This window comes from Calypte anna, chromosome Z, assembly GCF_003957555.1.
Source record: "Calypte anna isolate BGI_N300 chromosome Z, bCalAnn1_v1.p, whole genome shotgun sequence".
NCBI lineage: Eukaryota > Metazoa > Chordata > Aves > Apodiformes > Trochilidae > Calypte > Calypte anna.
Genome location: NC_044274.1, coordinates 71964692 through 71992538, shown reverse-complemented (window position 1 = coordinate 71992538; position 27847 = coordinate 71964692).

Below are 27847 nucleotides of genomic sequence, written 5' to 3'. Positions count from 1 at the left end.
GCCAAAGCAGGTAAATTATGGAGCATTGACTTATTTGAATTATAGAAGCTCCAAAGAGTTGCTCATAGATAATTTGTGGAGCCAGGTGTAAAATAACAGTCATAATGAAATCTTAAGTACAATGGGCTATTGTGTTGTACAGAACAAAGGCAGCAGATTGAAAAAAGCCTCCTCTGGTATGCAATGCTCTGTAAAAGTTACTACATCTGGACCCTGGTGGGTATTGACTTTGAGAGCTGAGGACAAGTTTCTGCAAAGTGCCATTACTTGTAGTTCTGTGCCACTTAAATAATTTTTAGAATCTGTGATGTCAGGTTGTTCTAGTGATTTGCTGGAGGGAAAAAATAAAACTCTTCCCAAGCCCATGCCAGCACTCCAGTTCTCCTTGGAGTACCATGGAGCCAGGAGTTGGTTAGGAAACAGCAATATTTCCTGAAGCAGGCCTGTGTGTCTAGACAGAAAAAAAAAAAAAAAATCCACCACCACATCCCACACTATTTTCTGATTGCAAAACACATGGAGTCCTCTATTTTGCTGCCTACACTGCCAGCCACATGTGGCTGCAGCACCATGCAGCCTCAATGGAGCTCAGGGATCCCATGCCACCATGAGGATGCTGAAAGTCAGACACTGCTCTGAGAGGAACTGCTCTCATGTGGTCTCCACCAGCTCCAAGCCCTTCCAAAACCTATTCTCTGCTGATAGGGGGGTGCTCAAAGGTTGGTGGATGCAGAGAATATTTCTTGGTCACCTTCACAGAGTCACAGAATACTTCTGGTTGGAAAAGACCCTTAAGACCATTGAGTCTAACCGTGAGCATAACACTGCCAAGTCCACCACTAAACGGTGTCTCTCAGCACCATATCTACATGGCTTTTAAAGACCTCTAGGGATGGCGATCCCTAGAGCAGCTTGTTCCACTGTTTAATAACACTTTCAGTGACTAAGTTAGTTCTAACATTCAACCTAAACCTCCCTCGGAATAGCTTGAGGCTGGTTCTTCTTCTTCCATCACTCGTTCCTTGGAGGCAGAGCCCTGGCTCCAACCTCAGCCTCCTTTGGTCCAGGATGAACACCCACAGCTCCCTCATCCCTCCTAAGACTTGTGCTCCAGACTCCTCACCACCTTCACTACCCATTTATGCTGATTTTTTTTTTTTTGTTTTGTTTTATTGTTGTTATTTTGTTTTCCCGATTAATGTTTCATGGCTGATAACAGATGGGACAATAAATACATTAACTTCTTTGTTTGATGGTTTGTAGAGGAGAGGGTGGTACGAGAAGACATGCTCATCTTGGTGAGATGATGCCCAGGACAGTCACACCAGAGGACACCTCACCAGCCTTTACATTTTGGGGCAGTTTTTAGCTGGTGTGCAAGAAGAAGAAAACTTACACCCTTTGAGTCACATTCCCATGTTTTTAAAAGAAGCCCACTTACCTGTACACAGGCTCTGTTTGCAGAACAAGAACCAGCCACATATATTTCATGTGGAACCTTGAGAGCTTCATGTAAGGTAATTCTCATGCTGGGATGAGCTAATCTAGCACAAAATGTTACACCTGCTTTGTTCTGCTAACAAATAGGCCCCTGCCTGCCAAAGGCAGGCCTGACCTGACTTATTATACCTTCTCCATCAGCAGAAATACTCATATCATCACTGGGCCAAAGGTGAATTGCCTGGAGACAAAGTTAGAATGAATTTTTTGCAGTCCCATTTCACCAGGCATTCAAACCACTTCATCCTGAGGGGCGAAGACCTTTAACTCTGTCACATTTATATATGCTTATAAGGACAGGGCAGGTTCTCCCCACAAATTTACTCTGGGTGAATGTATCAAAACAGGTAAGCCAGAGGAGAGTGTTTTTGATTTTGTTGTTTTTTTTTTTTTTGGTCTCTCCTACCTTTTGTTCAACAGCATGATCACCTAGAAGTCCACTGTGGTGCTGATGCTCCTTGTGCCTATTTAATATCTCCAGAGTTAAGCACCCATCATGTATGCTAATGCTGTGATGCATGCTAAAGCATGCAGATATTCAAATATCCACACAGCAGAGGGTTACATGGGGAGAGCAAGGAGGAGAAGTAAAGAATTCTGTACCTGTGTTTGGTTTCTGGTCCAGAGAAACACTGAGATATTTCCAGACAATGCCAGTTTTCCATTTGAAATGTTGCTTTGTATTTATAGTTTTCTTAATCCCTAAAGCAAAAGAGGCTAATATTCATTTAAAACCCAATAACAATTAAAATCCCCAATAACAATTAAAACCTACAATGAACAACTGCTCTATCTTTGTTTATTGCACTCATAAATAATCATACTTCAATGAACATGTTAGTATCTATGATCTCTTCCCAGATTAAGGTTGCCTCGAGACTGCTTGCTTTGGCTACTGTAAATGTGACATGAATTACACTCAGGAAAATGTGTCTTACATGCTGGGTTTGAAGTAAATTATTTTCTTCTAATATACCTACACAACTGTCACAAGGAATTACGCCGCAGATTTAGTGATGTTAAGTGTCAATTGTAATTTGGTGACAGCCATTTTATTGGCTATGCATATTGCTCTGTGAGGACCTGCTTCTCAGTATGGAGGCCACCGTATCATTAAAAACCAGTGATCCTTCACTGATGACATAATTTGACTGGCAGAGAGAGGAGCAGTGAGGGGCTTGCTTCCACCTGCATGGAATCTGCTGTGTGTCAGAGATGAATTTGCCTTGAAATTAGAAACAGCACAGCAGACTGGTGGCTGTGATTTTGCTTGATTTCTTTTAAGGAGTTTCACTGGAATGGTTACTGAGCAGCTGATGGGAGTCTGCTTTAATATGTCAAACATATATATTATGCAGCCTGTAAACATTTCAAATATTTTTAGCCACAGTGTACAGTGAGTTATCAGTGAAATACTCTCAACTGAATTGAGCCACATGCTTCCCCCACTCCCCTTCTACACACACACACACACATCCACCCATCCGTCCATGCATCCATCCATCCATCCATCCATCCATCCTTTTGTCCACAAGTCTCCTTCTGCCATAGGCCCAGGATATTAAATTTATGTGTTAAAAAAAAAAAAAAAAAGAAAAACAAATGTGTTAACATAAAACCAGTGTTTCAACAGATAAAATAAGTCATACAAGCTGTGTAAAAATTCAGAGTAAGAGCAGAACCATAATCATACATTCTGAAAATTTTATAAACTGACAATTCAAGTTATGTGGTTTATGCTAATACACATAGTGGTAGGTTCTAACAAACTGTGATTCACACATAAAGAGTAGAAAAGTTGAAGGTATTATATATGTAATATCTATTTTTCACATGTACATCTTTATATATACATTATGTACTTATTCTGAGAAAGAGGAAATAGATTCCGAGACGTTCTTAGCAAATTTAAATCAATATAGCTGCCTTTCCATTTTCAGTATTTAAATTAAATTTTTTGCTGCAAGGCACTGCAAGGAACAAAGCAAAGTACCTTAAAAGAAAGTGTTTCCCTAGTAATTTCACCTCATTTCACACCTATTTGGCAGCTTTTCTTAGCCAATTGGTTTCATTGAAAATGCTGACAATGTTCACCTATTAGAATTGTCCATACTGTAAGGTGTGCTTTTCCCTTAGATTCATTTTATTAACTTTAAATGTAGAAAATAATTTTTTTTTCTTGAGACTACCAACATTCCTCAATATAGACTTTTGTCTATCTCCCATTTTTTCACATTGCTTGTTCTACTTTTTTTTGAAAAATCTTTACTGAACAATAAACAGCATAAATTATTCAGCCAATTCCAGTCCAGTGGCATAAATCATACTCTAGCAGACATGCTACTTATGACAAATGCTTTGTCTAAGAGAAACATACCATTGAAGGTTTAATCAGAAGCTCTAAACATTTCAGACTTGCTCAATTTTATTCTTGGCAAGAAGCTCTGTTTTTTGCTGTATCTTCCAAAGCTTTGGGGGAATGTTCATTTTACCCATGAGAATACTGAGGCCATTTTTACCCACTCCAGGAATGGGGTGGGTGTTAATAAAAGAGCACTTTCCTCAAGAAAAATTAAAATGGGATTGGCAAAACTTCTTGCTCTTGAAAGCTCATTTCAGAGGCAGTCTTGGATGGTTTAAGTGCTTCCTATATGATGAAGTATCAGGACTTGCATGCTGTCCATTTTGAAAGCATAAACAGTGTGTACAAACACATAACCTTTTATGGGATAAAAGGTTTCTTAAGATTTTATTAGCACAATTTATAAAAATAATAATAATAATAAAAAAGAAAAACAAATGAACCAAACTGACACCCACCAGTTTTGAGTTTTGCTGTGCTGTTTAAATAAATAGGTCCATTAAATGCTTGAACACAGTTACCTGTCTTCTGCTTTAGAATACCTTGATACAGCTGGGGATGTGGAATAACTGCTTCATCCAGAACCAGACCCTGGCCTTAAATATTAAATGAAAGGTTCTATTGGTTTTGTGGGATTTTTAGTTTTGTTGGTAGCTATTCTGAAAATGAATTTGGAATAACATCTGCTGTGCTGTTAGGGTTCCATGCCACTGCTGTAGTATCCTGGGAATTCCTTATGGAATGACTAGTCCACCCCTCTTACATTCCCAAAATTAGCAGCTATATATGTTAGCTAATTAGCTAATGTATGTTCTTGCACTGGGTCCACTCAGAAACTTCATTCTGCAGCTACAGTCAATGTAGTTCTGTTTTACTGACTGTGGTGTTTTTGTTTCAGCATCATCTAAAATGTCAGCTGAGGTCCTGGAACAAGGCTCTGCTTCCTGGATGGCTACCTCTTGCAAAGCCAAGAAAAACACTGTTGAGTCAAACTTATATAAAACAGCAACCTGAAAAAAATGCTGGGATAACAAAATGATAGGAAGGGAATTGCAGATAAACTACTGTCATCAGCACAGTGCAGAGCTTATGCATAGTTGTGTGAAAACAACACGAATTATGAACAGGTTTCAGTTAAAGGGCAGAAAATTTAAAATATACAGGCTCAGAATCTAGCTGACCTTATCCACCAGATTAGAACAATCTGAAAAGTAACTATACATAAAGGCAAAACAGCTAACATGTCCCTTTAAAGAAAAGTTATTTTTGGTATTTTTAAGTTCTGGCTGAAAGGAAGACATCTGAACAGAGAAGGACCAGATGCAAAATGCTTATGCCAGTTTTTGTTATTTTAGGTCATACCAGTCAGCACCAAATAACTGGGAACAGAAGAATTGACATCCTAAATCAAAGCTGTAGTCCACTGAGCCTCACAGATACTTTAGCAGAAGAAAAAGACGCTTCACCAGACAGAGTGAATGAATCTCTTAAGTGTCTCTTCATGCTTCCTGAGACTGAGTGATTTGCATGAACTTATGAGTCTTAGGTGATATATTCAGTCAACAAACATCTTTGGATTATATATATTTGGATTATTAAAAGACTTGTTTGCATGTACCCAGCTAGTCCTATGTGAGTCTGATAAGATGCTTGGTCTCAGAGGTAACATGTTGAAGCTCTACACATCATCATAGACTGAGCAAATGTCTCTTTATTAGTTCACCTTAGTAATATTGCAAAAAAACCCAAAAAACCAAATAAACAAAAATAGCACAAGGCCCCCATTACTAGCCTGATGTTAGACACACAGACACACAAACACACAAAAAAATCCAAACCCACACAAGTGCATCTAAATGACTCTTAGTTCATAAAAAAAAAAAACAAAAAAACAAACCAAAACAACCAAAAAACAAGCAAATGTGAAATCTAGGGGACAGAGGTTCTTTGACACATTTTGCTTCTTGGAGAACACTGTGGCAGGGTTTTTTGAGCACAATCTTTTAATGTTAAAGATTGTAAAGAGTGTAAAGAGCGTGAGGAAAGCAGAGTGACATTCCCTCTCACTTACTCCCTCACTCTAAGCCTTTCAGTCCACCACGTCGTTCTGCCACTGTGACCTGTTTTGACCAGATCCTTATTCTTTCCCAGCTCTGCAAAAATCACTACTAGAGCAGGAAAGTTTAAACGTGCAAGCAGCTGAGCAAAGAGACAGAAGCCTGGATCCCGTGGTCCTTGTTCTGCAAAATGTCCCTTGCAGGAACTGATGGTTGAATTCCACAAGTGCAAGCAATTATGCACGTTTCCAGCCAAGCTCTGCTCTTTCATTTAAATGCAGTTTTCCCCTCATCTAAAGGGCCAGAATAGGCAGGGAAGTATGAAGATTTGTAACCTGAACATTTTGGAAAGCTTTTTCTCTTTGGACAAGGTTGGAAAGAGGGGAGATATTTGTCCTTCTCATAACACTGTAACTCAGTCTTGAGGGTGAAGGATTCAGAGCAGAACTTTTAAAAAATGCTAACCATGGGCATAGGAATAACCTAGGAAACTGCTGCTCATTAGTCCTATACATAAAACTGAAAAAGATAAGGTCCTAAGTGTAAAATAAGAGTCAAGGGTATTGGATATGGCCTTCAGACCTTTTGATAACGTTCAATTGTATTTAATTATTGGTGATCTTGAAGATCAGGTGGGCAGAATTCAAAAACAATGGGCCTAAAGAGGCCACAAATGATGATGTGAAAGGCATCAATCCTGATTAATTTGGGGTGCTATGTGTAGACTTTCACTCACAAGTAAGGACCAGTAAACGTGAGGTGTTTGAAGTGGACACTTCTCAAATTAGAAGGAAAACTTTAAAAAAATATTTTCTTTACCATATTTATATGTTTTCCCGTTTGATCTTTAAAAATATTTTTAAATTCTATTCCAAGCTAACCAGTTCATGAAACTCTAACAGCTGTGAGGAAAGGCCAGGACTTTGTATGTGCCAAGCCACCTCCAGGAGCAAAGCAAGTTGAAACAAGGTCACACGTATGTCCTGAAAAGGCTTTAAAAACCCCCATTCCAAACCATGCTGTCACAAACCATTACAAACTACACATCAACCCATCCTGTGTAATGACAATGTCAGGACACAGTCTGCAATTCTCTGTAGCTTTCTGATGGAAACTGAACCCACAAACCCAGCTGATGGGGCATGCCTGTTTGAGAAGGTCCAGAAGACTGTATTACTTCCACTTTTCTCAAATTTCTTCAAGATAAAGACTCCTGATTGACAACCTATGACTTCAGATGAGAAAGCAGTTTCATTTGTTTGGTTGTTTTTTTATTTGTTTATTTATTTATTTATTTTGCTAGGGGTATTCTTAGGATGCAGGAAACCAGGGCCAGCTCAGAGCAATGCCATCTGTGAAGAATCTCATTTTAATGTTTTTCTGCAATAGCCCATTTTCTGGGGTACCCCAATTCTAATTTTTTTCTATCTAGTCTAATTTTCTGTGTTACAAGTGATGGTAAAGTTCATTGCAGCCACATAAAAGGTGCTTTCACATCCTAATATTGAGTTTGTTCTTGCTTCACCTTCTGTTCAGATGTTAGTAGGCACAATTTAGGACAATATCTTCACCTGGGCAAGAAAATCAATTCTCTTTTCTTTGCAAATCCCATATTTGCCTAATTTTCCTCAATTACAGCACCTCTCATCCCAGTAGATCCTAGAGCACTTGCCAGCTTAACACCCCCTGATGTACAAATGACTGAATTTCTCATAATATTAGCATGAGGTTTTAACCCACTCTCATAACAACCTTGACAAGGCAACTTTTTTCTTTAGCTAATGTCTTTAATTGGGCACACACCGATTGTTAGGGTAGGATTAATTGTGAGCATCTGGGCATTTATTTACTTACAGGGGTTTTTTTTGTTTGTTTGTTTTGTTTTGTTTTTCTCTTACAGAGTAGAGTGCTGGAGTCTTTGCCATGAGAAAATTCACATAAAGACTTGTCATATACCTTGAATTTATAAAGGCCTAAGAGCCCTTAAAGTGGAAATTGCATTTCAACAGTTTCTCCTTAAATTTGTGCAAGTTGTATACATCAGAAAACAGTAGTTTTCTATGGTAACTGGACAAGAAAAAACATTAAACCTCAGTTAACTCTACATACTTGTGAAAAGAAGGAAAAAGCCCTCTACAGATGTGCTATAATACTTATTGTCTCTTTACAAAAGAGGACAACCTGCTGAAAGTCAAGGTTTACATCCTGATAGAGCTATGCCTGAAATTAGCTTTTTCATCATAGAGGAGAGCTACCTCTTAAAACTTCTATACTCCACAAGTGGCATAGGGTAGTTTTGCAAGACAAAAGTTCTACTTTAGCAAGAGGAGCCCTGGTCTCTGAGCTGTAAATCAGAAAATAGGTGCCCCATCTATTTATATTTTTCAGAGTAGACTCCTATTAATAGATGTCAGTTCTCCAGGAACAATCAGTGGATTACAAACACAATGATATCAGTCATGATGTTGGGTATGAAAATCCAAAGACTGGAAGGAGGACAGACTTTTTGGTAAGATCAGGGGTTAGAACAAGTCATAATCATTGATAAGCAACATGAAGAGAGGTAAGGGAAGAGCTGTAAGACAAGGACAACATCCGTGTTTCCTTTTGAATTTTGACACTGTCTATCTAAGCACATCCCTTGGCAAATTCCAATCTGCTTGTTATTAGTCCTTTGCTGAACAATGATCTTGTGCAGAGGGCAGAAATATATGAATGGTCCTCATTTGTTTCAGCATGGAGTCAGAGGACTGAGCTCAAACTCCTCAGAAATGTGAGTAAACTTTGGATCTGCTGTAGTGGAAAAGGCATAGTTCATATATCCTAAACTTCTGGCTGGCGTATAGAAGGAACTATTTCTAGTTGCCATCCAACAGCAACCCCCTAAATGGAGTGACACCCTTAACTACACAAACATTTGTCCATGCTTTGACTCCAGTTGCATGAAAACCACAGAACATTTCACTCTGTGCATCCTGTAGAGGTAATGGTAAATACCATGGAAGTGTTTTGCAAGGACACTGATTGTTTTGAAATTCTGCATAGGGATAAAGTGCTCTAACTGTGTAGAAACTATTCCAGCTACTGATAATAACCAACCATAACAAAATAACACAACTTTCTCACAATTTACCGAAACATCCACATGTATTGTGTAAATTTATTCATATTAGGAACATCACTGGGACCAGAACAGACAATCCCAGGCTAGGAATATGATGTGTAAAAGATGGCATAAATCCTGGGATGAAAACCTTTCAGAACAAAGATGTAGCTCTTTCAGCAACCCCCTTCCTTGGGTTCCATCTCCAGAGAGAAAGTGGCAGTGAGGACATGTCTTTGTGGGGCAAAATTCAGAAATCCTTACCAATAGGCTAGAAATCCCGTGAAATATTTCAGACACAAAACTAAAACAAAAATAATTCAGACACAAAAACCTAATTTCAGACATAAAACTAAACACACAAATAATTCTTTCAAAAATTAGTTTCTTATTGAAGGAATCAGTGAAGCAAGGCTGATGTGATGTCCTAGTATGTCTCGTTGTCCCTTTCCCAAAAGTCAACGTTCAGCTAGTACATAAAATTAATACCTCCCTTTAAAATCCTTTGGCCAAAATAAAGACTATTTCAAGAGCTACATCTATGCAAGTACATTTATCAAAGTAATCAAAATTTCTTGGAATTAATGGAACAAAACATTTAAGCTTTCAGAAGAACTAGGCTCTCACTTTTTTATATTTCCTAAACAAAGGATTTATCATCTTTTATAAAGTGTGAGGTTATTTTTCTAAAGGTGGTTTGGCATATGTTCCCTATATTTTAAAGCTCATTCACTTTGCATCGGGTGTGATATGCTCTTTTCTGATGAAACCTGGAAGTTTTCATTTGAAAAATGATGTGTCTTATAGATAGCATGGACTAAGCAATTTTAGCTATGGCAGAGCAATGAAAAACATTCTTACTATGGATTCATTGAAGGTGCAAGGACAAATATTAACCTTGGTAGGTCTATTATAGCACTTATTTAAAACAAAGAAAAAAGGAAGGAAAGACATTCATATTTAAATTTTCTTTATGTCTTTGTATGAGGAAGCAAATTTATAAACCTGAGTGAATACAAGTTTAGAAGTAGGATGTGCTGATGTGTTTAAAACCAGCAAAAGAATCCCAGGCTATCTAAGAGTTTTCACAAATCCCAGAACTGGAGTTCCTGATAATTTTTAGTAATAAAAATATGTATGTTGTATATGCATATTTAAGTATAGGTTTAGTTTGTTTAGTTAATTTGCTCATGGCTCAACAATTAACAAGGACTCTGATTCTATTAAATAATTAATATAAAACACATGCTTGTGCAAGTATAGTAGGAACATAATTAATTGACTATATCAAATGTAATACATAAAATCCTTACCTGTCTATAGGAATGACACAAAGACAAATCCTATTCATTCCAAACAAACAAGAAACCTATTGAAACTGATGGGACTGTTCCCAGGAGTAATCCAAAAAGGATTTGGCCTCTGCACATTGTTTAGAAGCCAGCTGAATCTCTCCTGTCCAGGCAGGAAAGAAAATCAGGTACAGTGAAATAATGCTGAAATTTTAATTTACTATTTATCTTTTTAAATTTTTTTTTAAATTTTTTTAGGGGTGGGCTGGTGGGGAAAGAAATAATTTAATGAATGTTTTTCCACTGATCTGGGCAATCTGACCATCCAGTCTGCAAAGCGAAGATGCAAAGTTGCAAGGGCCTCTGGAGTTGGTATTTCTCAAGCAATAAAAACAAACAAACAAACAAAAAAACCCCCAACCTACTGGCCAAGGTTTCAGATTTGCTTCCTCCAGTCCGAACTCATAGCTGATCCCACTTTTAGAACTGATGTGCAATATTTAGAGCCTGGCAAGGAGCCAGCAATATCATTAAATCCTCTCTGCTAGCGCTAGGAGTGAGCAGTTCCAGGCTGGGAGCTGTCTTCACGTCAGCTCAACTCCTTAAACACCCACAAGATGGAAAAAAGGAAAGTGAATGAATTATTCAGTAGTAAGTTTGGTAATCAAAGATGGAGAGGCTTTATTAAAACAAGAACAAAGCTCTTGCCATCAATTAAAGGACTTCCGTCTTTACGAAAATGCTTAACGAAAGGAATGAAGCTGTTTCTACTCTTCCCTGCTATGGATGGGGGGTTTGGGGAGCAGGATGCTGAGATTCCAGCCCAGGGAGCTTCTTGGTGTGAGCTGACACCTCGGACACCCCTGGTCGAAGAGGAGTAGTCAGCTCCCACCTCTGGTACCACAACATCTGAACCTCAGCACTAATTTGTCACTTGAAACTCAGGTTTGGCACCAGAACCACCAGCCAGCCCCAAAATGTGGTCCTGCTGCTCTCACCACCTAGGGGCAATGATCAGAAATGAATGCCATTTTTGGGAGAAAAGCACAACTATTATCACTAAGACACTAGTTCTGCTGTCTTCTCTTGCTCAATGATTATTTTCCTAATGTGAATTAAGCCCATTGCATTAAATTGGTTGTATTTTACATTTTTAGGGAAAAAAAAATTAAAACATTTTTATTTGCATGCAGTTTCACTGCATTTTTGCTTGAGAATATAAGAAATAATGGGTTAGATTATCACTATATATATGAACTTCACAGACTGTACTGAATTATTGGTTTCTGAAGGAAATAATATTATCAGGTCAACATAATGCTAAGCAGTATTACATTTTAGTAGATAATTTCTGAAAAGTGCTTACTTTTGAAATAAGATAAAATAAAATAAAAGATGAAGAAAGAAATCCTGGCAACAGTGCTGACTGGAAAAAAAATATTTATATTTATATTAAACCCCTCAGCTAGATCCTCAGACACATCACTGCTTAAAATGCAGTCACCTGACAAAAACAGTTCTAATTATTACCCCCTTGGGCTAACATTTTTCAGAGTGACTGGCTAAAATGCACTCCAGCTCATAATTTCTATATCTGACAGTGGAAGACATAACCTAGTTTCCTCTAATGCAAAAGTCTCTAATCTAGAGGGCAAGACCCTGTTCCGCATAACACTGAAGGGAGAAAATGCAATTTGAGAACAGGGAAATTGCACACATAGTTTGATAGTTCTACCATTCTCATTTTTTCCCCCAGGATTAAATGTCTTGTTTTATTTTATACTAAATTATGACCTTGCTAGGACTTGTATGTGTTCTTCACCAAATTCTAGAAATTTTATATGGTGAAAACAAAGGGATAGAGAAAAGCAGCCTAACTCTCTTGTTTTCATTTTAGACATTAAAATTTCTAAATGTCCATATGTGGGGCAAGGGTATTTTTTTTTCTTAATGGATAGTTTGTGCTTTGGCAAGTGGCACTTGGAAACAATAAGCTTGATTCACCTCTGGATTAATCCAGCTGTGTACCAGCACACTGTGATTGATTTCATATTGGTGTAATGCAGTGGTGAATCAGGCTCCAAGGTTTGAAAACAGAGCACTACATTAACATCTACATTTGTACACTGGAACACTGGGGAACAGATTTTCAGATGGGCTTCCTCCCAACATCGTTTCCTTGCAGCAAAATAAAATAAAATAAAATAAAAAAAAAAAGTGTCAATAACTTTGTGCTCACAAACACCACAGGGAACAGAAATTAGGAAGTCTCTTGGACAGCGAGTTCCCTGAATTATACATGCACCTGCCTGAATTATACATGTAATTGAGTAGCTAGATGCTTAACTACTAATATTTGCAATAGGGGTTACCTGCCAAAATCCTGGCCTCAGTGTGCAAACTCAACTGCTAACAGTTTCTCAGCTGACACAAGCACAAGATTTACTGGGGTGCTCCAATTAGCACCACCCAAATGATACAGCCTCCCCTCTCCCTTGACACCAGGGATGCTCCTGCATCTGCCCTCGGCTGATCCTGACCAGAAGGATTCATGGCAGTGGTGGAAGAAATGAATTAATTCATTTGGTTTTGGTTTTTTCTGATTTTTTTTTTGGTTTGGTTTGGTTTGGTTCACTTCACATATGCAGTGAATAACAGGTTGACCTCAATCTGATAAAGCCAAATTTGCCAGAAGAGTTTCAAGGAAGTGAGTCAGGAATCCTGGAAGAGATGCTCCTCCTGATGGGGTTTTGCTAACAATTTTTGTTTCTCCCTGTCTAGGAAACACCCTTTCCTTTGTAGCTTGACATCTGCTGCTTAACACCTTTTTTTTTTTTCAGCTGGCAGGGCAGCTAGGTGAGCACATTTGTGGTTAGTACTGGTGCTCTGCCTTTGTGAGCAGCAGGGGCACCAGCTCCCTTCTCTCACATCTCATACATCTTCCATCACTTTGAGGAGCACCTAGAAATACCAGTGGCAAAAGTACAGTCCAAATAAAGAATGATCAAAGCTTTCTTCCATTAAAACTCCCATTGCTGCAATGTTTATATTTAAAACGCTCTCCATAGATTCATGCACCTACTAAAGTAGGAGAAGGAAGCTCATTACTCCACTTCTTTTAAGCAAACTCCTAATTTTTTTTTTTAATGCCAATATTTGACAAAGTTTTCAGTGAATTTTAGTACTTCGTGTGGATGAGTCAGTGCTGGATGAATGCTCTCCTTTGCCTTTTTTTTAAGGCTAGAGAATGAGTGAGCATGAGTGGTGCAAATAGAGTCCTGGGGCCATAATCACCAGAATGCTTAAATCTATGAAAATCACACTCTGGGCATAGAGGAAAAAAATTTTTTTTCTTTCCACACATTCTTGTCTCCATATGCACATCTGTTTGCAAGAACTCAAACCACACTTGCAGAGAAGATCACACTATTTTTCTAGCATCCACTCTGTGGGCTGAAATTGCAAAGGGAACATCCCTGAAGGATGATTTCTGCTGGCTGGCTAGGGCTTCAGAGGACATGGTTCATGGCACAGGAGCTGCTGCATGAAGACTTAAAATGTAATTGGTGGGTGGATCAGGGCTTAAAATGAGTTTACCCTCTGCAATCAGAAGAGGCAGCAAAGGTGTTGAGTACTGAAGAGTAAGCCTGGGTTTAGATAAGCTGTTTAATTCCAGTAAAATGCCATCTCCCCGGATATTACATATTATTAGAATGTTTCCTTGTATATGTGTAGTTAGTGAAGCAAGCAGGGAGATACAAAGCAAACTATTTATTTGCTACTGTCAAGTATTGTACTACTAGCAATTAATCTCTAAATTACCTTGTTTTCTACTTTTTTTTTTTTTTTTTTTTTTTTTTCCTGCCTGTGAGGACTTCAGCTCATAAAAAATCACCAAAATCCTAAGGGATTTCCAAGAAAACTTCTATTCTGAATCAAGCCTGCTAATATACAATGTGAACCACCTGCACAGGTCAAAGAGTTGTTGATACCATTCTGAACCATCAGCCCTCAGGTCAGTCCTTGCCAGGTTGCCCAGGGTCAGCAGAAGCCCAGCTCCTCTCAGCTGCCATAGGAGGCACAGGATTTATAGCTTTTAGTCAGTCTGGGTGAGTGAGATTACAGTCCATGAGAAAAGCTTAACACCCATTCCCTGGGACAGCTGTCCTCAGTAGCTGGCTTTCATAGAGGTCCATTCTTTGATATAAATTAACTGATGGCTTGCCCTTCAGTGTGGCACAGTGTAAATACTGGAAGATCTTTTATACCACTGGTATTTAAATTCAGACTGACAAATGAGCTATATCCACTACCTGAGGGAATAATCCTACAACAGCTCTCACGCAGGCAATGAATTGGTGAGGCAAGATCTTCCTAGGGGCACGTCATGCAAATAACCTCTGTTGAAACCCAAGGTCTAAGCAGCAAAGGGATGAAGAATACCCATACTGGTGGGTAGAGACACCCAGGTTCATCTGCACTCATCCAATCAACTGGCAGCACTGGAAGGGATGAAGAAGAGCTGGAGTAAAACCAGAGGTCAAGGGAAGGGTTGGGGTGGACAGGGAGTAGGTATCAGCATGGAAAACATTCCTGAGGGAGACAGTGCTGTTACTGGAAGTCATGGTCTCAGGTCACTGACTGGCTTTTCATCTCTCCTAAGCTGGTAATGATGTCAGCTCTCCAAGAGGGCTGGCAGACTGTTCACCATCTCAGCCTGAGCATGCTTCTTCACCTTTCCACCACTCCTCTCTTATCTTCTGCCAGAGTTCTTCTTGTGCAGCATCACCACCATCTTACTACCACCAACAACTGATTCATGTTTTCAATCCAAAAATCAAGATTTGTGTGTCTTTCTTTCTTGTTCTGAAAAGGTGATTGCTTTCCCGGTCAAAACCTCTTCTGGAAAATTGTGTTTAGTGCATCATCCCTTTGTACTCCACTAGGAAACATGAAACCTAAAGTCAAAATGAAGGAAAATGCTTTTTTATACCTGATCTAAAAGTTAGATTTAGGGTCTCCTCACATGAAGACTGGGACTAAAAAAAAAATCAACCAGTTCTACTTCACTAGAATGGGATATTGTAAGTATCCCACGGTTCTTGTACAGGCAGCAAGAGTAGAAACTAGTTCTAACCCTTATACAGAAATTGCCAGGAGTTTTTGTCACTCCATGAGGCTGGGAATATATTTGTTTCTCTGTGTGTCAGTAATTCCATAAGGCAAACCATGGTGTGGACACATCAAGAAATGCATGCAGAGAGAAAGAGATCTGTAATCAGCAAACTTAATGACTGTAGGGATTTCAAGAACTCCTCAGAAGGGACAGTGAACAGCATCTAAACCTTCTTGGAGAGAACTCATTTGTTAAGACTACATAAAGATGTACATAAAGCCTGTGTGGTTCTCACCTTCTGAGCCTCTACAATTTTGGCACTACCATGCATTGTTGTCACTTCCTAATCTCACATAAGAAGAAGATCTTCCTGATGATCTTGCTATTTGAAGCCTGTCTCTCCTCTGACATGAGCTTGTCTCCCTCATGAAGGAGGACAGTACAGACAGACCTGAGCTCCCTGGAAATTCTTCGTCGGAAAACAAAGACCTCAGCAATATCCAGTACTTTTATTATAAAGAAGCACATTTCTCATCAACTATGAAAAAAAAAACCCCACACCAAACCTCACTCCTTTTTCCTTTTTGCCTAGATTAGATCCATAGAGACCAGAAAGAAAGGAACCTTTATAATCACTGGGACTACAAGTGGTTTAGCAGAGTAGTGGGGGTGAGGAAGTGTGTTGGAGCCAAATCTTAATGATATGCTGTTAAATGATTGCAGACAGGAGAAGTGGGGAAAGGAGAATCTGTGAGAGATCTGCAGTTAACTTCACCGAAGCCAGGATTTAATCCCAAGTCTGCTGCTGACAACAATGTTCATGAACATCTCAAAAACATTAGTGTTTTGTCATTGTTTAGTTGGGAAATGAATATGTCTGTGCCTTGGGAGTAATTCACTGCATCACCTAAACAACTTAATCATCTAAACTTTTCTTGTGTACTGGTAAGAAGGAGACCCAGGCATTTGTAAAGGAAAGACAGTCTAAAGACACTTGAACACCTACTGGAGGATACAAAATCCCTGTTTTTTTCCTATGGAACTCTTCATTTCATCTGCACTGTTTTTGAACCATAACCCTGGTTTAGTAATTTTCAGCTTGCTACATAATGAAGTTCACCCTTACAGATTTGCATATTTGAGACTAGAAAACTGTAAGAAACTGAAAAATGAAAGCAGTAACAGTTCATAGCCAGAGTACTGTAAAATTATCATATTTCTGCAGTAGAATTACTGATTTGATTGCCTTTTTTGTAACCAGTTATCTGCTTTCCTTAAGTATAAATTCCATCCTTGTAGAAAAACAAAAAACAAACAAACTACATATATTTCCTTTAGGTATTTGTCTTCCACATTCTCATGAAGGAACTGGAAAGGCCCAGGAGGACACAGGCACAGAGATGTGAATTAAAGAAGGAAGCAAAAAGAAAAGGAAGCAGCTTCCAAAAGGAAGCAGAAACAAAATAAAGAGAAGGCCCATGCCTGGATAGAGAAGAGGATGCTGTAAACTTTTACTCCCTGCTTAGGAGTGGAGTGTAAATGGGTTTCTAACTGGATACCTAGCTGCGTTTTTATGCTTCACTTTCTCCTCCACACAGAACCCTCGAAACACTTCTAAGTGGGTTTTGGGAGAAATTCTGCAATTTGCTTATTTATTTATCTATTTATTTATTTAAAGCAGTCCAAACATCCCCCTGTTAAACAAACCCCAAACAGGATTCAGAAAGTGCAGGATTCCAACACTTTCCCCCTACCTCCCCCCCCCAGGATCAGAGGATTGCTGTGCATTCTCACTCAATTTAAACAAAGTAAAGGGCAGTTACTATACCCTCCCCTAATGGGCACCCCCACTGGGGACATTGTTCCAGCACCACCACGGACACAGCCCCAGTGCAGCTGGATATGTAAACAAGGACATAATCCTCCTGAAAGAGTGCTCACAGTTTGGCAGAGCTCGCCGTGTTCTTAAGGTATTGTGCCAAAGCAATAACAAAGCCATCACTTTAAAGTTTATTCGCGGGCTCTTATTAATCAAGAAATTTTCCAGAAATTACTTCTAAATGAAGGACCTTCCAGAAAGTCGCTGTTCAGGGGAGGAGGGTTTCCAGATGACTTTTTCACTTATCTGCAGCCTGTTCCTCAGAATAAATCACAATTTAGTCCAAGTTTAATTGAGACAGAAAACACATTGCTGCTATAGAGTGTAGGGGAGCCTTCTGGGTTTTTAATTGGAACTCTCTCCATTTCTTCCAAGGCTAATCAGGCTTTGGGTTGCAGTTCTTCACCAGGCTGGAGATAGTCAACGTGCTGTACCTTGGCTTATAAGCAATGAATTCAAAACATTAGCAGTCATAAATTCAATATTATCATTCTGAGCATGCACAAAACAATATTTCCAAGTTAGAAAAGAAAACATGCTTGGCAATTTTTTCAATGTCATTAGTTAATACTCCATATTTTAAAGTTTTCTTAACATGTTAGGGACAGTCATGCAAATGGTGGAATGGTGTGACAGAAAGAGATGTCATAGTGAAAAGGAGCTCTCAGTTAACCTTCAGGCTGGCAGAATAGATGGTTGAGGATTAAACTGTACCCAGAGGTACACACTGGAAAGATTTGTATGGAGATGACTAATCAGTGATCAATTCTAAACTTGTTGGAAAAGAAAGGGAAAAGGAAAAGAGAAGAGAAGGAGAAGGAGAAGGAGAAGGAGAAGGAGAAGGAGAAGGAGAAGGAAAGAAATTGAGAAGGGAAAAAGAAGGAAAGGAAAGGAAAGGAAAGGAAAGGAAAGGAAAGGAAAGGAAAGGAAAGGAAAGGAAAGGAAAGGAAAGGAAAGGAAAGGAAAGGAAAGGAAAGGAAAGGAAAGGAAAGGAAAGGAAAGGAAAGGAAAGGAAAGGAAAGGAAAGGAAAGGAAAGGAAAGGAAAGGAAAGGAAAGGAAAGGAAAGGAAAGGAAAGGAAAGGAAAGGAAAGGAAAGGAAACCTGGTCTTAAAAATTAAGGAGAAAGATGTTCTGGATGTATTTTATTAGAAAGCTGGATAGAACAGGGAAAGTGATAGCTGGTTAACTTTACTTTCAAATGTGTTTATAAATTAGTATTCACAACAGGCCAGTTTAATAGTCAGGTAGTTTTGGAAGAATTTTTAGCTGTGTTCTATGTTTGTTTTGTGTTTTATTTTTTGATTGCCATTCTTTTAACCAGTTATCTGTTTTCCGTAAATATAAATTCCATGGTTGTAGAAAACAAAACAAAAAACAAAACCTACATTATTTCCTTTGGGTACTTGCCCTCCGTATTCTCATGAAGGAACTGGAAAGAGTTCAGAAGAAACTAACTTACATATACAGCAAATATTAAAGTATGTGGGTTATCTGTATGCAGTTCCACCTAAAATCCTGGGAATCCTTGTTTTCACAGAAAAGCCCTTGACCACTTTTAGTGCTGCAATGGAGGGTGGTACAGCCATTTCTCCAGGGTGAAGGATCTTTGGATAGCCTACCTAAAATATCACTGTGAATGCACAGAATTTCTCTATCTGCACAGGACAAACTCAGTGTGTCCCTTGCTGCCCGTGGGCCATCAGTTTGTCCCATCCCAGGCAGAACTTAATGAACATGCTGGGTTCAGCTGAGCATCCTTGGCTGGTTCCATGCCTCCACATGTGCAGGCCAGCTGCAACAGGTCAATTTATCACTCTGATACCTGTTGAGCTTAACAGGTCTGTGTTTAAGCTCATTTTCAACAAACATGTCACTGGAACCTTGTATCTGCCCTCTGAACCTAATCAGAAGTATGAATTAATTTAAAAAAAAAAGTGTTTTGGTCTAGCTTGCACTTGATTTCTTTGCTGGAGCAGCTGAGGCCCTGCTAGCACAGCTGCATTTTTAGCATACTGCTCCTTTGTGTGCAGCTCAGTGCTATGGAAAAGTTCTAGGTCCAAGAAGCCAGGTACAAGTATTCTCTTTTGTCTAGGATTCTTCCTTAATTTTGGAGAACTAGGGATTAAAAATATTGTTGTCATGGACCCCAAAACATAGAAATCCTTATGTCATAACCATGTTCATTCTGTGCTGACCATGAGATATTATTATAAAACATGTGCTATGACAGGTGTCCTTTATGAGATACCCAATTCAAGCAGATGGCACTGGCTTTGTACCCCTTACACCTCTGCATTACAGACATTACCAGTTTTGATTATCTATTTCAATAATAACAATAAAAAATATTGTATATTTATTATATGTAAAAATAATATAATTTTAAACCAACAAGCTTATATATTTAATACTGTGGACAACCTGTGCCCTTTTTCTTGTCTGGTCATGGTTCCTTTCCACATAAAGTCACCTTCAGAACATCCCTTAAACATGAATTAGTACAGATGTGTAAATCTGCTGATAGCCTGAAGCAATGTGTTAAATACCCTGTGAATATAGACAAACTTCTAACACAATCTATCATTACTCTTAATTTATGTCAGTGCTGTAAAAAAAAAAAATCCATTTTAGTAAAAGAATGAAAAACAAGGGGTTAGCTGTCAGTGGCATCACATTTTTTGATCAACAGCTTGAGAGGCATAGCACAGAACAAATATTTTTTCCCTCTGTGTGCTTCTTACCTGTGAGTGTTGACCAGGATCTCTGCATCACTGCATCAGACAGACAGATCCTTCTATACTTTGGAGATGGCAAACATGATATCAAAAGGTTAAACAGGGGAGAAAATAAAAAAAAAAAAAGGAGAAAAAAAATGAGGGAGAACATTTATGTTTAAGAGATTTATATTTCAATATCTTCCAACTGTAAAAGTAGGTAGTTAAAAGCAAGATTTAAGTTCAAAATGGTGATTTCAGTTCAAAATGTGTCTTTTTCTTTTTCTTTTCTTTTTTTCTTTTCCTCAGAGAACAATTTGTGACCAATTAATTTGCACTTTTTGTCCCTAGGTATTGCAGAAACCAGATAAAAACAGAACCCCAATATTTCTACAGCTATGCTTCTTCACCAGTGTCAGTTCTTGATGCACAGAATGAAGATTGTGGTCTGCCTGTTTTGGATCTCTGAAGCAAAATACTTGCAGATGGAACATGTAAGGCTGCATATTAAGAGAATATGTGTATGCTATTTTTTTTTTTTGCAAAAATTGCATGCCAGGAAAAAGGATTTAAAACTTGTCTTCTGTTTTCTGTAAAAGCAGTGGATGGGTCACATATAAGCATCAGAAGTACACCAAATTTCTGCAATAATAGTTGACTTTTATTGAGATTTGTTTTGTCTTGGTACCACAGAAGTGAAACAGTTAAATAATTTTGCCTTCCATTGAAACAATATATAACCTCTTCTTTATTATGCATGGCTTTCATGCATACTATTTGAAGATATAGTGATTTATCCAGCTGGTTTCTTATATAATCTTGAGGTATAAATTTATATAGTGGGAGTTTTAGTGTATTTATGATGCACAGTAAATTGTATTTAAAAAGTAACTTGTGCAATATATTATGCAGTCTTGCTTTAGACTGTTCACTCAACACATACACAGAAGCTTAAGAACTGATCCAGCTTTTCTGTTCTGAACTTCAAAAATGAATGGAAACATAAGACGTTGCAAAAATCTCTAATTGCCCTTACTGAGGACCTGTGTTGTGAAATATTTTGGTTTTATGTGAAAAAAAAAAAGACTTCTTGGGGCCACACTAGCTGAAAATAGTGTTACAGTCTGAGAATGTCTGCAAAATGATTGTGTGAGAGAGTGAGAGTAGTAAAGGAGGAGATCATGGTTTCTATGTAGGAAAACAAAAGAACATGTTGTTCATGGTCACTACCTGACCTGGGTTTTTCTGTCAAATTCCCTGAAAAAAGCCTTGTGTGTGTTTTCATATGATTTTATAGTGGTTGAATTAATTTTAAAACATTTTTTTTTTACTGTGGCTCGCACATTCTGTTCCTTTGTGTGGTCCAAATCTGAAAAGATATGAACATGTTGTGTTTGGGGCATATGTGAAGCTTACAGGTATCTAACTCTACTTCTGCTCATATCTTTAGCTCAGTCCAAAACCCCAGGTAGGAATATTAACTGAGACATCCCCTTATCTGCTTTCTGAACAGAGAAAAGTAATAAATCATCCACCTACAGTTTTGAGAAAGAAGAATCAAGTCCTACCTCATGAGATAATTTTATGTCTTAATAACAGATCAACTCATAGAATGTGTAAGTATTGAAACTTGTTGTCTGTAGGCTCTTGGTATATGCATAAGCCTACAGCAATAATTTAAGTTATACATTTAGGTATAATTTACCTAAAGCACAAAGATTTTCCCATACACTCCTGGGGTTCCAGAGCTCTTTGAAGGTAGCAAGGCTTTGGTGTACAATCTAGAGCAGAACACTGTCCCCAAAACAAAATTCAGTTTTAACTTACACACATTTATTTCCAGCCAGTGGCTTAACAAACAGATTTCAGTAATGGATGTGAGAAAAAGAAACGAACCGTGCATTTACACTGAACTTCAAGATATAAAACTGCCAAGTCAGCAAAAGTGTTGGAGTGCCATACTTGCTGATGAATAAAACCTGCTGATTATGAGAAATGTTAAGAAATCCTTAGTTATATTTCACGAAGTTCTCTGCCTCCCTTCACTGAAGCCCTGGTTAGAGTTTTGTGACTCTCATCTCTGAGCAGAGTTGTCTGTGAGGGTGTGGAGTGGTACTTTTTACTATTTGCTGAAGACCAAGGGAAAGACAGGAGACACAGATCCTATAATTCTGTTAAGTGCCTTGAGAGCCTCATTTACAGGAGTCACCAAAGTGAAGATGATGGTCCATGAAGTGCTTGGAAAAAAGTACGTTATCGTGGTTGGGTTTTGGAAAGTCTTAAAATATGCAGCAAGTGGTCCAGTGAGGGCTTTGGTTTGTCTTCATTTTGGGTGTGATGAGCATTTGAATGGAACTGGGCACATAGTTCAAGGTCTTTCCTTGAGCCTTTAAGACATAAGGAATGAATCAGCCATGCACAAATGTAAGTAATATCCAGTGTTGTGAATGCACATCCTTGAAGGTAGAAACCACACATGAGTAGGTTCTTTTCGCAGTTCCAACAACAGAACAGAAGCAGAATGTCTGTCTACTGGCAGACTGTTGAGATGTCTGCCCCAAGAATCACCATTACAGAAACTTCAAGATTTTACAGCAAGATTTGGTGGTTTGGGTAGCATGAAGGTAGGAGCAGATTTCAAAATGGTCAAGAAGTTGTGACTTTAAGCCTGATTTAAACTTGAAACCTTTACTTACAATCACAAGAGGTAGAATTTTGTTTTCTTTAATGTGATCCTGTTGTTTATGCCATTGCAGTACAAGTGATTAGCAAGAGCTGGAAATAACAAAGCAGATTGTTTTGCACAATGTTTTAGCCTTCAGACTGTGTCTTCTTTGCACTGTCTCAACCTATCACACAAAGCCAGGACTTTTTCTCATGATTTTCATAAAAATTCACACTTACTTCAAATATTACCCTCTCTTGCCTGAAAGACAGTGAATAAAACCACATCCCTCACTTGGTATACAAAGGGTTTTGGAATCACACATACACTTCATTCTTTGTCTGTGTAGATTATACAGCTGTTTTATTTTAAGACATGCTTGAGAACTGGATATACAGGGTCATTGTCTGTTCCAGTTTGGGGAGGCATGGTCCTAATTTGGGCAAATATATCTCCATAAAAATGACCTATGAATGGAAAATGCCCCTAGCTTGGTAAAATGATGTGCTTTAATTTTATTTTTTATTCTAAAATTAGTGGCAGTTTAACCTCTCAATTAATAACCATGTAAAGCACTGCAGCAGAAGGGCTGAATCTAACAAGATAAGCAAACTATGCTGCCAGATTTTCACAAGGCTGAATTTACTGAGAGTCTTTTATTCTTCCTGAGTAAATCTTGTTGACCAATTCTCCTGAAATATAAACAAACAAACAAACAGATGCACAAGGACAACTTCCACCACAACCTCCTGCTGGGTTATGTCTCAACTATACCAGCAGTGGTAGCTGACCACAAAAACTATTTAGTTGCACAGGAACTTCTTTGTCAGTCTTTCAAATAAATAAATACATGCCCTTGCTCAATAGACACTTGCTTGGAAATTTCTAGAGCTGTCATTTTCAAGTTTTTTTATGTCCAGTGAAGTCAATTTGTTTGCTTTCTATATTTAGTTTTTTTTTTTCCTATGGCTCATACTGGCTACTTACACAAATTTGTTTTAAAAGAGCTAAGCAGTTACTGAAATTGTAATCTGCCAATTTCATCTCAAAAAATTGCCTGTTCAAATGATATTTGGATCAAATATCATATCTTAAAAGAAAGGATTAATACAAGTTACACAAATGTTGACAAATTTTAGAAAACTTGTGGCCGTTTCCATTGCTTTTTCAGCTGGCATCATCCCTTTTTTCCTTTTTTACTCCAGCTTTAAACTGTTGCAAGGTCAACAAATTCCTTCAAGCATTCAGTTCAAGCTGGTGTGGGTCTGGCAGTCAACTGCCTGTCAACTCTCACCAAAGGTGGGAGCCCTCCTGCAGACCTGGCAAACAGACTCTGCAAAGCCCAGTTAAGAGACAGCAAAAATCATGCAATTGCAAAGAATTAGGGCTTCATCCTCTGTGAAGTCTCACAGAGAAGACATTGGGTTTTGTAGCTCTCTACCATCAAATCAGCACTAAGTGATAAAAGTGCCTTCTGGATACATAGCTGCCACCTAATTTAGGTAGGTCATAGTCTTTCCTCAACATATACAAGTTGTAGTAAAATATTTAAAGACAGGACTATGTATAAATCCATAAATAAGTCAGAAGGAAAGAGGCAATAAAAATTTATTTCCTATTACACAATTAATACGAAAAAAAATCAGAAAGGAAAGAAACAAAGAAACTGTTTGTTTATACGATACAAGTATTTACATGAAGGACAAAGAAAAGAGAATTTTTTAAAAAGTCTGTTCCTCTGGCTCCTTATATTTAGGCTACAGTCATGGGATGTGGGGATTCCAATTTAAAGAACACAGAATAAGTTGGCAGCTTTTAAGGGAGACCCAATCACTGGCTATTTGCATGTACAGTGCCTAAAATGTGAGGGCTCTGATGCTGTAATGCTCTTCTGCAAATGGCAGAGGATTACCACAAACACAGTCTGTTGAGCTATTTGGATGTGCTCAGTGAGCTCTGGATGTGAAGCAACAGAACAGAAAACCAAGAAGACAGGGATGAGGATAGTCCATGATTTGTACTTTTTAGGGTAGAAGTTTCCATCCTGAAGAGATTTCTGAACACAAACAATCTTGACAGTTTAAATAACAATTTCTCTGACTTTTTAGCCCAAAACTATAGTCTATAGACTTAACCTTTGATGTATGACATATAAATAAGTTGGGTGTTCTTTCCTTCCAAAAAAAGACATTCATTTAAATTTCTCCCACAATCCTATCATTCATGTTTCCCAGTCAAATTGTGTTAGGGCTGCTATCTTGCTGCTGCTTAAGCATTTATCAGTATTATAAGTAGTTCCCTGTAGAATGATTCTTTTCCTACTTCTGTGTTCTGAAAAATGAAATCACTATTTATATTTTTCTGTGAAAACTGGAGAATGCATTACTTTATCTTGTTAATACCACCCCAGATGTTAATGTTTCCACTGCACTAGATTCATAATACCCAACAAGAAAAAATTAGACCATTTATGGTAAATGTAAAGTAGATAGCAAAATCATTATTCATTTTTTTCCAAGAGTTAAAATATAGACTTTGCAAAAGTAAAATTAAACAGAGCCATGAATACACATCCTGGAATAGATTTTCAATACTTGAACAGCTTCATCATATAGACAATTATTTTATGATACCCAGAGTGTTTCCTAGTAAGAAGTAGAACGAAGAAAATAGAGGGGGGAAAAAAGTAAGGTAGTATATATGGAGAGTTAAATAAGTTGTTAAATAAGTTAACATTTTAGCTATGCAGTCCCCAGAACTGTAGTTAGGTCCGTGCTTTATTTCAACCTTTTTTTAATCTGAAACCACGGATCTGAATTAAAAGAAAATGATGAACTCATTTCCACTGAAAGAACAATCTGACACATCTAAGACCTCTCTCTCTCTCTAAGCCCTCCCATTCCTCTGTCCTCAGAGCTACTGTGAAGGGTTTTGCAAGGCTTCTCATGAGGTCATAGCTGGGAAGCAAGACTTTTATATAAAAACTTGTGAGAAATGGAAAGAAAATCTGCAGCCCAGATGATTCACGCTGCTGTGGCAGAAGCAGTGTTACTCAAGGTAGAAAATGTTATGGAGGCTCTCTTGTAAGAGATATATCTTTATTTCTGCTATTTCTGTGTCCCATTCTAACTACACTGTTTCTTGTGTTTCCATATATATTTGTTCTAGCATGAAATAGCCAAGGAAACTGAAAGACATTCTGAATGTCCAGAATCTATTCCTTGCCACTGCATTTCATAGCTGCTCAGGTACCATTTTGTTGATTTTATTAATTGTGGCAAATGAAGCTATTTTTAATGTCCTAATGTTTTTGTGTTTTTGTTTTTTTTGTGTTTTTTTTTTTTTTTTCTCTGAATCTGCTGTATTCCAATGTCATTGTCTGGTTTCACTGCAGTATCCCAGCCTACCATTCAGGCATTAGCATTATTTCCATGTGGGAGGTGACACTGAGCCATGGGCCTCCACTCCCTCTCACATGCATTATAGATGAAGAATGTGTCAAAACTTCTCAGTATCCATTGTCTCTGATCTGTGTTTGAGAGATATCACAACATGCAGGAGTGTACAGAGCAACTTCTCTAAGGGCTTTCCCATCCTTGACAGAGTACTACATCTTCAGGAAAAAAAAAACCAAAAAACAAACCAAAAAAACAACAACCAAACAAACAACAAACTCAAGTGAAATAAGAAATAAAATTCTCACTTCTTCCTGGCAAGCAGATGCTGTTGTGGTGGTTAATGGAGGGCAATTTAACACTAGTGTGTCCACTTCCCATTTTCCTTGGTATTCACTCACCCAACAGAGACTCAAAACAACAGAACTCCACCTGGGAGTAGGAACCCACACATCTTGCAGATTATCAGCTGGTTGATACTTCTGCCTGTATTGGAAAACATAGTAAAGAATTTTCAGCCTCTGCATCATATCAGCAACACTTTGCCCAGCGGACTTAAAAGAAATCTTCAAAAGGTTTTCCTATTTAAATTATTTATTAATTTAATTCTCATTAAAAGGTAACCCAGATTTATTCCGGATGCACTTAACGTCCTCTCTACTTGTGATAAGTTCCATCTGTATAAGCACACCTGTGTGATAAAAAACAGCATACAGGGGGCTGCAGATGTTAAATAAAGTGTAAAAGGAAATGTTTCAGGTGGGTTTCAGCCTGATGAACTTCACAACAATTTTGTCCTTTCAAGATAAGTGCTCCAGAACAGCTTCATGGCTGAAGGTTGTTTGTGTAAGAGAGGCCCTTTTTTTGGACAGCTTTTGCTATATAAACATATTCCCACGTTATTTGTTTGAACTTTTGATAAACAATCTGCATCTCAAGAATTTTTTTTTTCAAAATTATTTTTCTTTTTCTTGAAGAATCTTCATATATCTAATCTTGCTTCATATCTCAGAGAGAGTGAGAAAAAAGGAAAGTTCCAAACTCTCAGTCTTTGGCATAAATAAGAACAACAAAATCAAAATTCCTGATCGAAACAGAATAATATTTGGAAAAGGCTCTTGATTACTCTAACCTAATTCAGTCCTGATCAGACCAAGGTACAATGCTCTCAGACAGGCTGGGCATGCCAAGATATGAGGAGTAGGTGCTGTACTGGGCCTGTGAAGGCCAATGGGTGGATCTCATATTTAAGGTGGGAGAGTTGGCAGAGGTTTTATTGACTGTAAAAGATTTTCTGATGTTAGGGGAAAATCTGAATTTTGTATGAAAACACTTTGTATTGCAAATCTATATTTGTCTTGTTTTGTTACCTGTTTTGTTTTGTTTTGGATTTTTTTTCCCATAGGACTATCCATAGGTAGCTTTTGTACAAGATTTTAGCTGAAAATTGTCAATATTTTCTTAGGGTTTTTTTGTTCCTAGAAGTGGATGTTGCATCTTTCAATTAATGCATGGCATTGTAAAAGCAGGTTGTTAAAAAATTTCAAAGGTGTGGGAAGAATGCTGGTTTTCTCATCATCCTTGTAAGTTCTTGAGAACTTTGATTTGTACAGCTGTGGCAGCTTAATTTGTACAAATTTGGTAACTTCACTTGAAACAATACACTGACTCTGATGAAGTATAAATTTTTTCTAAAAACCTCCTCTCCTTCTTAACCTTAAGCACATGCTCACAGAAAAGAGCAAACTTGTTAAAAAACAGAA